This window comes from Ahaetulla prasina, chromosome 1 (assembly GCF_028640845.1).
Source record: "Ahaetulla prasina isolate Xishuangbanna chromosome 1, ASM2864084v1, whole genome shotgun sequence".
NCBI lineage: Eukaryota > Metazoa > Chordata > Lepidosauria > Squamata > Colubridae > Ahaetulla > Ahaetulla prasina.
In genome coordinates, this window is record NC_080539.1 from 376,630,192 (window position 1) to 376,643,933 (window position 13,742).

General features: G+C 46.8%; 1 protein-coding gene across 3 annotated transcripts in view; it reads right to left on the minus strand.

The window, feature by feature from the left end:
* RFX2 (regulatory factor X2) overlaps nt 1-13,197 on the minus strand; it is a 63,853-nt gene extending 50,656 nt beyond the window's left edge. The window contains exon 1 of one of the 3 annotated variants that reach the window (XM_058163719.1): nt 12,968-13,192. The gene's annotated coding sequence lies outside the window, so the exon portion shown is untranslated. Of the gene's footprint in view, nt 1-12,967 lie in introns of all 3 variants that reach the window. The other 2 variants (XM_058163718.1, XM_058163720.1) reach the window with 2 other exon arrangements.
* Between the last annotated feature and the right edge of the window lie 545 nt (nt 13,198-13,742).

Sequence of the window (13,742 nt, forward strand, 5' to 3'; positions counted from 1 at the left end):
CCCCGATGGAGAGGGTGCGCAACTTGGGTGTCCTCCTGGATGAACGGCTGTCTTTTGAAGATCATTTGACGGCCGTCTCCAGGAGAGCTTTCTACCAGGTTCGCCAGTTGCACCCCTTTCTAGACCGGGATGCCCTATGCACGGTCACTCACGCCCTCGTGATGTCTCGTCTGGATTACTGCAATGCTCTCTACATGGGGCTCCCCTTGAGGGGCACCCGGAGGCTTCAGTTAGTTCAGAATGCGGCTGCGCGGGTGATAGAGGGAGCCCCTCGTGGCTCCCATGTGACACCTCTCCTGCGCAGACTGCACTGGCTACCTGTGGCATTTATTTATTTATTTATTTATTTATTAATTAAACTTTTATACCGCCCTTCTCCCGAAAGGGCGGTGTACAGCCAAGATAAAAAGCAATAAGTATACAAAGTTAAAAAATCAATTTAAAATACCTATTCAATAATGGCCGAATTAAAACCGTCAAACTGACCAACCTAAAATACCCCATATAAAATTACAGAAAATTTAAAAATTTAAAATTTAGAAATTTAAAAAGTCTAAAAAAATCAGTCCAGTCCCACTTGGATGAATAAATAAGTTTTTAATTCCCGACGAAAGGTCCGAAGGTCAGATATTTGGCGCAAACCGGGGGGAAGCTCGTTCCAGAGAGTAGGAGCTCCAACAGAGAAGGCCCTTCCCCTGGGGGCCGCCAGCCGGCATTGCTTGGCGGACGGCACCCTGAGAAGACCCTCTCTGTGAGAGCGTACGGGTCGATGGGAGGCATAAGGTAACAGCAGCCGGTCCCGTAAGTACCCGGGCATTCTGGGTGCGCTTCAAGGTTCTGGTAACTATCTTTAAAGCGCTCCATGGCATAGGGCCGGGCTATTTACGGGACCGCCTGCTGCTACCGAATACCTCTCACCGACCCGTGCGCTCTCACAGAGAGGGACTCCTCAGGGTGCCGTCTGCTAGAAAAGTGTCGTCTGGCGACACCCAGGGGAAGGGCCTTCTCTGTGGGGGCTCCCACCCTCTGGAACGAACTCCCCCCAGGACTTCGTCAACTTCCGGACCTCCGAACCTTCCGCCGCGAGCTTAAAACACACTTATTCATCTGCGCGGGACTGGATTAGATTTTAAATTTATACGGGTTTTAATGGGTTTTATTATTTATATTGTTCTTTTTTTAACTATTTGGCTGTGTAGAATAGGTTTTTTTAATTGATATTTTATTCTGTATTTATATGTACCTTTTTATCTGCCTGTGAACCGCCCTGAGTCCCTAGGGAGATAGGGCGGTATACAAATACGATAAATAAATAAATAAATAAATAAATAAATAAATAAATAAATAAATAAATAAATAAATAAATAAATAAATAAATAAAAGCCTCGGACCCCACACTTAATTGTTAATTATCAGCCAATCAAAAGATGTGGAACAACAGGACAGGGGAAAAGAGGAAGGCCACTTCCAAGATACCCAGAAATGCTTTGTCTCAAAACAGAAAAACATCTTTTTTTCCCTCCAGACTTATCAGCAAGAAATTCTTTCAGAATACAGGTAGTCCTTGACTTAACAACCGTTCATTTAGTGACCGTTCAAAGCTACAACAGCACTGAAAAAAAAAGTGACTTATGGCCATTTGTCACACTTAGGACCTTTGCAATATCCCACCCACCCCTCTGGTCATGTGATCAAAATTTGGACGCTTGGCAATGGACTCGCATTTATGACGGTTGTAGAGACACGTGATCCTCTTTTGCGACCTTCTGACAAGCAAAGCCAATGGGGAAGCCACATTCATTTTACCGCCGTCTTACTAACTCGACAACTGCCAATGATCCACTTAACGCTGGCCAGAAATGTCGTAAAATGTGGCAAAATTTCATTGAACAAATGGCTCATTTAGCAACAAAAACTTTGGGCTCCATTGCGGTCATAAGCCGAGGACTACCTGTAACGGTCGCATTTCACACACAGCCTCACCTCTGCCTGCAGCTAATTCAAGATAACATGTTTGTTTTCTTTTGCAAACCCATCGATTTTTATAATCAAAAGATACCAAGGAAACCAGTGCTCTCTTTACGATTCACCCAGAAACCTCGGTCTTTCAGGGAGATGTCGGGGGGGGTGTGTCAGTTGGCTAGCCCAGGGGTCTCCAAACTTGGCAACTTTAAAGACTCGTGGACTTCAACTCCCAGAATCCCTCAGCCAGCATGGGGAACTATGGGCCCTTTATGACTCGTGGACTGAGTCCCAGAATTCCTCAGCCAACATGGAGGACTATGGCCCTTTTATGACTTCTGGACTTCAACTCCCAGAATTCCTCAGCCAGCATGGGAAATGATGGCCCCTTTATGACTTGTGGACTTCAACTCCCAGCATTCCTCCAGTCTTTAAAACTGCCGAGTTTAGAGACCCCCTGGCCCAGACTTTCTCCCAGCGCATGACTCAAAGGGGCTGATCATGATCAAAACCACGAAGACAACTCAAAGGTTAATGGGTTTCCGCAACCACCTTGGGCACATCAGATAGGTTACATCAAAGCCTCTCCTGCCCCAGATCGTATTAAGGCTTTCTCTTTCCTCCCAGTTAATCCGAACAGGTTGGCTTAGGAAGATGCCCCGGGCTGGCTGAGCGGCTGTTGACAGAATGGCCTTGATTTCGCTTGGCTCTTGAACGTGGCTGCAATACTTTGGGTGTAAATTTAACCCCCTATGGGCACTGGCTTTGCATTTATTTTATTTTTTCTGTTAGGGCCCCTGATGTTGGGGACGGAGCAAGTCCTCCTCAAAGGTGGCAAGTTTCTACTCAGGAGAGTAAGACGGATCCAATGTTTGTCTGCCGTTTCTCTCTTATGTATCTATCTAACTATAGAATCATAGAATCATCTGCTACAATGTCCTTCCTGTCGAAGACTACTTCAGCTTCAATCGCAACAATACACGAGCACACAATAGATTGAAGCTTAATGTGAATTGCTCCAATCTTGATTGCAGAAAATATGACTTCAGAAACAGAGTTGTTAATGCTTGGAATGCACTACCTGACTCTGTGGTCTCTTCCCAAAATCCCCAAAGCTTCAACCAAAGACTATCTACTGTTGACCTCACCCCCATTCCTAAGAGGTCTGTAAGGGACCTGCATAAGAGCACCAGCATGCCTACCGTCCCTGTCCTAATGTTCCCTTTGATTGTATCCAATTCGTATAGTTATTTCATGCTTATGCTTATATATACTGTTGTGATAAATAAATAAACAAACAAACAAACAAACAAACAAATATCTAGAGTGGTAGCAGTGGTTAGAATGCGGTACTGCAGGCTACTTCTACAGACTGACTACTGCCAGCAGTTCGATCCTGACAGGCTAAAAGTTGCCTTCAGACGTTGTGGGTGCTTCAACAGTGGAGGTTTTTAAGAAGAGACTGGAGAGCCATTTGTCTAAAATGGTAGAGAGTCGAGAAGACGTGCAAGGTCCCTTCCAGCTCCCATTTTGATTCTCATTCTATCTATCTATCTATCTATCTATCTATCTATCTATCTATCTATCTATCTATCTATCTATCTATCTATCTATCACCTACCTACCTACCTACCTACCTACCTACCTACCTATCTGTGGTGGCACAGTGGTTATTTATTTATTTATTTATTTATTTATTTATTTATTTATTTATTATTTAGATTTTTATACCGCCCTTCTCCCGAAGGACTCAGGGCGGTGTACAGCCAGATTAAAACAATACAATATACAATTTTAAAACAACAGATTAAAATAACATATTCTATAATGGCCGAAAAATTTAAAAACCATCAAATTTGACCCAATAAAACAGAATACCCAATTTAAAATTATTAAAATTCAAAACATTCAAAATTTAAAAATTAAGAATTAAGCCAGTCCCGCTTGAATGAACAAATACGTTTTCAATTCACGGCGAAAGGTCCGAAGGTCAGGTAATTGATGCAAACCAGGGGGAAGTTCGTTCCAGAGGGTAGGTGCTCCTACAGAGAAGGCCCTTCCCCTGGGGGTCGCCAGCTGGCATTGCTTGGCGGACGGTACCCTGAGAAGACCCTCTCTGTGTGAGCGTACGGGTCGGTGGGAGGCATGAGGTAACAGCAGGCGGTCCCGTAAGTACCCGGGCTCTAAGCCATGGAGCGCTTTAGAGTGCAGTACTGCAGGCTACTTCTGCTGATCATCAGTTGCCAGCCGTTTGGCAGTTTAAATCTCACCAGGCTCAAGGTTGACTCAGCCTTCCATCTTTCCAAGGTGGGTAAAATGAGGACCCAGACTGTTGGGGGCAAGAGGCTGACTCTGTAAAGTGCTTAGAGGGGGCTGTAAAAGCACTGTGAAGTGGTATACAAGTCTAAGTGCTATTGCTAAGAGCTATGTGGGAAGGAAGGAAGGAAGGGACAAGAGGCTGACTCTGTAAACCGCTTAAAGAGGGCTGTAAAAGCACTGTGAAGTGGTATATAAATAAGTGCTATTGCTATTGCTATTTATCTATGGATAGTATGTATACATACTATCCATTGTACCTATTTGTCCATCCATCTATTGTATCTATCTAGCCACCTACTGTCTCTGTCTGTCTATTTAGCCATCCATCTACTCTTACCTACCCATCCATCCATCCACCCACTATGTCTGTCTGTCTGTCTGTCTAGAGCCATGGTGCCGCAGTGGTTAGAATGCTGCAGGCTACTTCTGTTGACGGCTGGCTGCCAGCAGTACGGCAGTTCGATCCTGACCAGCTCAAAGTTGAGTCAGCCTACTTTTCCTTCTGAGGTCAGTAAAATAAGGACCCAGATTGTTGGGGACAATAAGCTTAACTCTGTAAACCACTTAGACAGGGCTGTAAAAGCACGGTAAAGTGGTATATAAGTCTAAGTGCAAAGGAAGGAAGGAAGGAAGGAAGTGGTGGTGCAGTGGTTAGAATGCAGTACTGTAGGCTAACTCTGCTCACAGCCAGGAGTTCGATCCTGACCGGCTCAAGGTTGACTCAGCCTTCTAACCCAACTTTCAAAGTGGGTAAAATGAGGACCCAGATTGTTGGGGGGAAATAGGCTGACTATATAAAAGCACTTAGAGAGGACTGTAAAGCACTATATAAGTCTAAGGGCTCTGGCTACCTGGAAGAGTCGGCTCTTTTTACAAATGGGGAACCTCAAGCACTCGGCTTTTTGAAACGTGGAGAGGCGGAATCCAGGGCCTGCTCTCCAAAATGTTGCCACCCATCAGACTGTAATGTTTCAAATGACACAAAAAGGAAAAGTTAGTACGTGCCATAAGAGGTGTTCGTATTAAATTATAATTACTTAATGATAAGAGTTTGATTTAGGCACAATCACATTCAGGTTCAAAGGTTTGCTTGGTCTAAAAAAAAAAAGTGCAGTCTTTGAAGGGAACCAGGCGAAGGCAGGAAGATGGTCTGGCTTTCTCAACGGCTTTTAAGTGATAAACCCTGTTACTCCTCCAGGCTGCAAAACACGCAGGCGAACCTTACGCTGCTGCGTGTCCACAAAGGAGGAAGTCTCATCCAAGGCCTTCTTTTGACTTAGAAGAGGCTGGGATCCGTTCTCCACCAGGTCTCTTGCTCTATCCACATTTTCTCTGCCTCTTTTTATTTTGTATTTTCACATGGTTTCTATGGTTTTCATCGTACGCTGTCCAAAGCCACTCCAGAGCGAAATGGGAGGTCTCTTAAGTTGGATAAATAAATAAAATGAAACTGAAACACCAACAGGAAAAAAAAAAGTCTGCCTTTGGTCGTAAGGATGAGCCTTTCACCTTTATATAGGCAAGTAAAGGCGGAGGGGAACTGACAGGGGGAAGAAAGAGACTTCTAGAGCGGATGATGTTACCTAATTGGGTCATGAAACGTCTGCAAGAAAGCCGCCAAGCTCAGAGAGCAGCAAGGACTCCACAGACCTCCTCCTCCTCTTCTCTTTCTCCTTCTAGCTCTGATGATGTTACCTAGTTGGGTCATGAAACGTCTGCAAGGAGATCACCAAGCTCAGAGACACCAAGGACCCCACAAAAGAGACTTAGGAAAGTACAGTTCCCTTCTGGAGATATTTCATGCTTTGACACCACCGCAGGTGAGCGGTTGACTTGGCTTACATGCCACGGCCTCTCCAGGTGAGATCCAGAAAGGACCTCCTGGACAAGCAAGGCGGCCCAAAAGCAAATGTTCCGGAGGAGCTTCTTAACGCCCTTTGGAAGTCATCCCCTTATTCAGACACCTGAGGGCTGGGCCTTTGCTCTGGGTTTCTGGCCCTTGGGGCTGCCCCAATTTTGAAATAAGAATTGAGTCTCTGACAGCCACAGACCTACGACTGCCCTCACCGGGGAAGGCAGAGACAAAGACTGGCGTTCCCTTGAGAGCTGGCTGCATTTATCTGACTTCTGCCTGGAAACGATGACAGAAATCCAGCAACTTGTTCTGGGTGGGTGTCATGGTGTCAGAAGAAGAGAACCTTTCCGTGTGTGTGTGTGTGTGTGTGTGTGTCCCAGGTGCTCTCTGAGCTTGGCGGTTTTCTTGCAGATGTTTCATCACCCAACTAGGCAACATCAGCAGTGCTAGAAGGAGAAAGAGAAGAGGAGGAGGGGGAGGGGGAAGAGGAGGACTATGGGGATTCCTGATGTTCTCTGAGTGTTCTCATCACCAATCTCATTCTACGTATGTTGTACATTGACAAGAAAGCTTATTATTATTATTTACTTTATTCATTAAACATGAAACTCAGCCAACTGAACATTCAAAAATACATCACAAACAGCATTGACTGGTGCTGATGGTTGATACGGGTGGCTGCCAGCGTCCTAGGTATCAACCAAGTACCTTCTTAAGATGGTACGATGTTCCAAGTAGCATGGTTTTTTGCAGTTCTGCTGGTGTTATTGCAGGAAGCTGCAGTTTGTTGATGTATCTTATAAAATTCTTGGACACGGTACCAAGTGCCCCGATGACAATGGGTATCACTGGTATCATCATCATCATCAATTTGTGCACAGACTCACTGCAGCAAGCCTGAACAGCAGAAAAAAGAAATAGAGTGTCTATGCAACACAGTGGATATCCACACAACTTTATCAAAAGTTGCCTGACTCAACCCAATACAGCACAACCGATACATGCCCTAAACAAACAAACAAACAAGATAGAACCACTGCCACGCATCAAGAACATCTCCTGCTACAACCACATGGAATCAGCATCACAGACAAGCCAGCCACAGCCCTTCACAATAGCCTAAGGCAGGGGTCTGCAAACTCGGCTCTTTTAAGACTTGTGGACTTCAACAAAGCTGGCTGAGGGACTCTGGGAGTTGAAGTCCACAAGTCTTAAAAGAGCCGAGTTTGCAGACCCCTGGGCTAAGCAAACCAAAAGTCACAGCAGCCCCAGAATTAAAAAAAATGAGACTCGTCTACAACATACAATGTAATGACTGCCACAACCAATATGTAGGACCAACAGGCAAAGGACTGGCAGAAGAAGACGTCCACGAACGCCAACTAGCAGTCGGAATTTTACAACCTATGGACAGACTTAACCATATGACCATCCTGGATCAAGCCAAGTCCAAAAACGCCAGGGAATTCCTCCAAAGCCTGACGCTCGGACAACTTGGCCATCAACAGACACAGAGACATAAACAATATCTATGCAAAAGAGACCATCGACGAGCCAAAAAGGGAACAAAACCACCTCCCCACCAGCAATCAGCACCCAGAGGAGCAGAAACTAACTCCAAGATTAACAACAGACCAACATGTCCCGACAGTGAGAGCAATTAACCAGTGGAACGACTTGCCTCCAGAAGTTGTGGATGCTCCAACAATGGAGGTTTTCAAAGAAGAGATTGAACAGTCTCTTGTCTGGAATGGGATAGGGTCTCCTGCCTGAGCAGGGGGTTGGACTAGAAGACCTCCAAGGTCCCTTCCAACTCTGTTATTCTGTTAAAACAGTATCCTATTTCGTGCGGGACTGGCATAAAATGGGTTTTATTTGGATTTTAATGGGGTTTTATATTGCTATGTATTTTATATTAATTATCAGCCAATTCGAATAAGTTTTTTTAATTTTGATTTTATTGTATTATATTTATGTATGCTATTTTTTACCTGGCTGTAAACCGCCCTGAGTCCTTCGGGAGAAGGGTGGTATACAAATTAAATAATAATAATAATAATAATAATAATAATAATAATAATAATAATAATAATAATAATAATAATAATAATAATAATAATCAAGGAACTGTCCAACAAGCCAACAGTAAACAGCCCAACTAGAGAATCTCTAAGACCAACCCCACCAACCCTGACAGGGCAAAGCCACCAGAATACAAACTGAGAACCAACTCCACTCCCTTCTAGAACTGATGATGTTATCTAGTTTGGCAATGAAATGTCTGCAAGAAAATTACCAAGCTCAGAATCTAAGGAGAATCTCAGTCCTCCAAGTCATGGCTGTCCCAACGGTGCTTTTTCAAGAGGCAACTGGACTTTTCTTTGAAGATGTTTTGCTTCCCATCCAAGAAGCTTCTTCAGCTGTGACTGGATGGTGGGGAATGGAAGGATTTATACTCCTTGCAGGCAGCTGGTCATTTGCATCCTTTTAGGGAGTCACTGAGGCCACTTGAAGGTTTGTCTGTGTCCTCAGGGTCACCTGAGTGGTGCAAATGGGGGTGGAGCCTTCTTGGAACTGCTGATGACATCATGAGTCCTTCGGGAGATAGGGCGGTATATAAATACGATCAAATAAATAAATAAATAAATAAATCTATCTTCAGTCTATAACACAGTCCATTCAGCAGTTCCAAGGTGACCCTGAGGACACAGACAAACCTTGAAGTGGCCTCAAAGACTCTTTAAAAAGGATGCAAATGACCAGCTGTCTGCAAGGAGTAGAAATCCTTCCATCCCCTGCACGATCCAATCAGAGCTGAAGAAGCTTCTTGGATGAGAAGCAAAACATCTTCAAAGAAAAAACAAGTAAGTCCAGTTGCCTCTTGAGAAAGCACCTTTGGGACACCAAGCTCAGAGAGCGCCAAGGACCCTAAAAAGGAGAGGGAAATGAGGTGAATAGCCGAAGCTCGGCCAGCGATCTGGATTGGACAGCTATTTGTCTGACATGGTATAAGATTGAAATGCATTTGAATATTAGTACCTCCGGTTGGGAATTAGGTCGTTGGTTTGAGCGCCGAGCTTGGCAATTTGGTTGCAAACGTTTCGTCACCACTCAAGGAGACATCGTCAGTGCGTTTTGGCTTGTGCTCGTCTGACAGACGAGCCCAATACAAAACGCATTGATAATGTCTTCTCAAGTGGTGACGAAATGTTTGCAACCAAATTGCCAAGTTCGGAGCTCAAACCAACAACCTAAACCAGGAGTCTGCAACCTTAAACACTGGAAGAGCCATTTGGACCTGTTTCCCACAGAAAATAAAAGACCGGGAGCCACAAAACCCTTCCCGTGCCTGACTATTTCTTGAGTGGCCACAAAACTAGCCTATGTAGTTGAATTAAATGTTCTGCTTTCTTCTGAAACTTTTCTTTTCTTGGATTTATCCATGGTTGGCCTACTGGAGATAATAAATCGTGTGCCGGCGGGTGTCACACATTGGCGGTTGTGACGCATATTTTGAGTGACAGGGAGCTGCAGCGGAGGGGTGAAAGAGCCACAGGTTGCTGACCTGACCTAAATGGTGTAGGGTCTCCTGCTGGAGTAGAAGGTTGGAGTAGAAGATCTCCAAGGGTCCCTTCCCCTTCTGTTATTCTGCTTCTTAGGATCTAAATTTGCAGCTTTCAAGGTCTGGACCGGCACTCCAACCGGGATATAGTTCAGACAGGGTTTTACAAAGTGAAAGCAAAAACATTGGCCAGGAAGTGTGGAGATAGCAATGAGACCCAGGTCACTGCAGGCCATGCAGGAAAGTGAAAATATTCCCTCCCACACCAGCCCTGGAAGAAACTTTACTAAGGCAGAAAGCAAAAAAGGGAGGGGAGGGAGGGGGAGGAGGAAGAGGCCTGCCTGTTGCAACACCAGGGCCGTGATGCTGCATTTCCCTATTTTTGCACGGAAGAGACTTGCCAGCCACAGCAGGACAACGAAAGGAAGAGCTGAGTTGGCCCCTCAGGGAAACGGGGGCAGCGGACATTGAAGGGAAGTGGGTGCTGTGGTCCGGATGAAGCAAGGGCGGGCAGAGAAAAGGATGGGATTTCCAGTGTGGCATCAAAGCTTTTCTCCCGTCCTCTTTAAATGGAATGGCCTTATCAAGCAAACTTCCCTTAATTGGGTCTGAAGTGGCTGCCAGCCTGTCATTTAGGATACGGCACTTAAAAAACACTTTAGAAAACTTAAAAAAAAAAACTGCCTGGGAAGATACTGGGAAAAAAGAATCAATAAACAGATTTGTGAAGATCTAGAAACAAATAAGGTTGTAACTAGTAGCCAACACGGGTTGGTTAAAAACAGATCGTGCCAAACCAATCGGATTTCATCCTTTGACAAAGTGATTAAATTGGTAAACCAGCGAAATGCTGTGGAGATCGTATACTTAGACTTGAGCAAGGCATTCGACAAAGTAGACCACAACCTATTTCTCGGTAAGCTAGAAAAATGGGGGATAGACAGCATCACCACCAGATGGATTTGTAACTGGCTGGAAAAACGTACTTAAGACTGGAGGGCCACCTGTCTGAAATGCTATAGGGTCTCCTGCTTGAGCCAGGGGTGGGACTAGAGGACCTCCAAGGTCCCTTCCAGCTCTATTCTGATTAAACCTCTTAACTCTTGTCCATGTGCCTCTTCTTAATTGCATACTGAGAGCAGTAAACCATAAACAGTAAACCACAAACACGTTAAACCATAAACGTGTCTTGACAATTGCATCTCGTGTTAATAAGCAGAGGCGGAAGTCAGCCTTAGGCCCAAACGGGACTTGTTGCTCCCAATCTGTCAGTTTCCTCGTCTGGATGAAAACGAACTAAAATCGACTAAAAAAGATTTGAGCAAAAGAGAAAACAACAACAACAACAGGGAGCATTATCTCAGTTTCCCGAGACCAGCTTTGATCGTCTGTGGTGGGGACTGTGGGAGTGTCTTGTGGACAGATAAGCCAACCTCTGCCGTCATAAACACTCTTATCATTCACACAACGGAGAGTAGCTTTATCAGGAAAGGCACCGTCAGCCTTTCTCTCCCCCCCTGCCCGTCCTTCTCTTTGCATCATGTCAATCTGCGTCACGCCACTAAGTTCACTTCCAAATGTTTGCAAAGTGGCTCAAAGCTCATCCAGAGCTCGTCCGTTCTCCAAATCCCGAGGCCAGCCAAGCGGGCTCGTCCTTTTCCTGCTCCCCCTCTGGTTCAATTTCAGAGAGAGAGAGAGATACAGACAAGGATCAGCCCAGCATGCAATGGAAAAGGAAGGCCAGGTTCGGCTTATGTGAAATCTAATCTTCCAAACGCCGAGGGAGGAGGCAGCAGCGAGTCCTGACACGCCAAGCCAGACAGAAGTCAGCTCCAGCAGGAATGTCAGCCAGATTTGAAGAGTGCTGGCATTTGAGAGGGGAGGGGATGTTTTAAATAGATCTGGGCGGCTCTGGCCAAGACCCCTTGGCTGCCTGGAAGGAATTAGACCAGGATCTGCACCGCAATCCAAGTCCCGTCTTGATTCCCCAGCCTCCCCCCAAAAGAAACCAAGGTGGTACAAACCCCAGAAATGGAAAAGTCCCAGCCACAAACAGCAATACAAGAATGCCTGAGAATTTTTTTTCTTACTTTCTTTCTTTTTTCTTTCCTTTCTTTCTTTCTTTCTTTCTTTCTTTCTTTCTTTCTTTCTTTTTCTTTCTTTCTCTCTCTCTCTGCTTCTTTCCCTTCCTTTCTCTTTCCTTCATTCCAACTTTCCTCGCTCCCTCCCCCCCTTCCCTCCCTTCTTTTCCTTTCTTTCTTTTCCTTTCCTTTCCTTCTCTCTCTCTCTCTGCTTCTTTCCTTTTTTTCTTCTTTCCCTTCTTTCCAACTTTCCTCCCTCTCTTTCCTTTCTTTCCTTCCTTCGACTTCCCGTCTTCCTCCCCATCTCCTTCCTTTCTTCCTCCTCCCTCCCTCCCTCTCCCTTCCTTTCTCCTTCCTCCTTCCTCCCTCACCCCCCACCACACCAGACTCAGCCCTAGCAAGAAAATCCCTTGACAGCTCGCCAATTCAACCACGATTTGTGTCATTCCCAACCCAAACCGCACTCCGGCACCAGTCGCTCCCCATGCAAGGATGTCTTCCCCCAGGCTGCCCCCCCCCCCGCCCCATGCCCATCACCACCCTCATGTGCAAAGGGGAGAAGGGGGGGGCAGGGAAGAAGAGAATCTACCTCCCCCCCCCAAAAAAAACAACAACAACCAGGGGCGCTTTTGGAGTCCAGGAGAGTCATGGAGCAAAAGAGTTTGGGGAAAAAAGTATCGTTCAGCAACTTTTAAGATGGGCGGACTTCAACTCCCAGAATCCCCCCAGCCAGCAAAGCTGGCTGGGGGATTCTGGGAGTTGAAGTCCATCCATCTTAAAAGTTGCTGAGCTTGGGAAACACCGTCCAGGTGACCATCCAAACTCAGCTTAATCGCCCCCACACCAAAATTACGGGGTGGGGGGTGGGACCCTGAGCACCGCCGCCCCCCCCTTTAGGGAAAGCTTGCAAACAAGGGAGGGGGGGCGCAACAGGTGGGGGTCCTTCCTTGGTCCCCGGATTGCGGGTGGGTGAGTAGGGTGGGGGGGCGGCTGCAGTCCACCTTCCCAGCCCTTCCCACGAAAAGCGCCTGGGCCACCTGTTGCAAACTTCCTCCGGAGTCACTCCGGATTGACGCGGCCTCCTACCTCCAATCCCCCCCCCCCCAACCCAACCCAACCCAGCCCAACATCCCGGAACTCCTGTCTGGGCTCCGGAGCGCTTCGGGTCCCGGGTCCGCGGGAACTTACCCGGCCTCCCCGAGGCTCCCGGGCTCCCCGCGGGGCTGCGCTGGGTTCCGGCGGCCGGGGGTGCAGGAGACGCCGGCGGCGGCGGCGGCGGCGGCTCCCGTTGGCAAGTAACCGTCTCCAGGGCTACGGTCACTATGGCGCCTCCTCGCGCGGGGGTTTCGAGGCAACTGTTGCTAGCCTGCCCCGTGACGTCGGAGGCCACGCCCCCTCCGGGCGGGTCCCCCACCCCCTTCGGCTCGCTCCGATTGGGCGGCTGTCCAAAGGCGGGAGGGGGAGGGGGAGGAGGCGGGGCCGGCGGTTGCCGCGCGTTTTGGCGCGAAAGCGCCTGAGGAGAATGCGGGCGGGTGGGGTGGGTGGGTGGGGGAAGGGGAGGGTGCTGAGGGCCTCTGGGCATGTGCAGAGCGCCTAGGACAAATACAGCTGCTTTTAAAGGGCCCACTTCAGCCTTTGGGAGGGAGGGAGGGAGTGTGGGAGGGAAAGTATTTACTCATATATATGTTTATATAGTATGTTTATATAGTATGTTTATATAGTATATATATAGAATATAGTATATTCTTTCTGCGCCAACTCAGTAAGCTCAAACTGCCCAAGGAGCTGCTGATTCAGTTCTACAGAGGAATTATTGAGTCTGTCATTTGCACCTCTATAACTGTCTGGTTCGGTTCTGCAACCCAACAAGAAAAACACAGACTTCAGAGGATAATTAGAACTGCAGAAAAAATAATGGCTACCAACCTGCCTTCCATTGAGGACCTGTATACTGCACGAATCA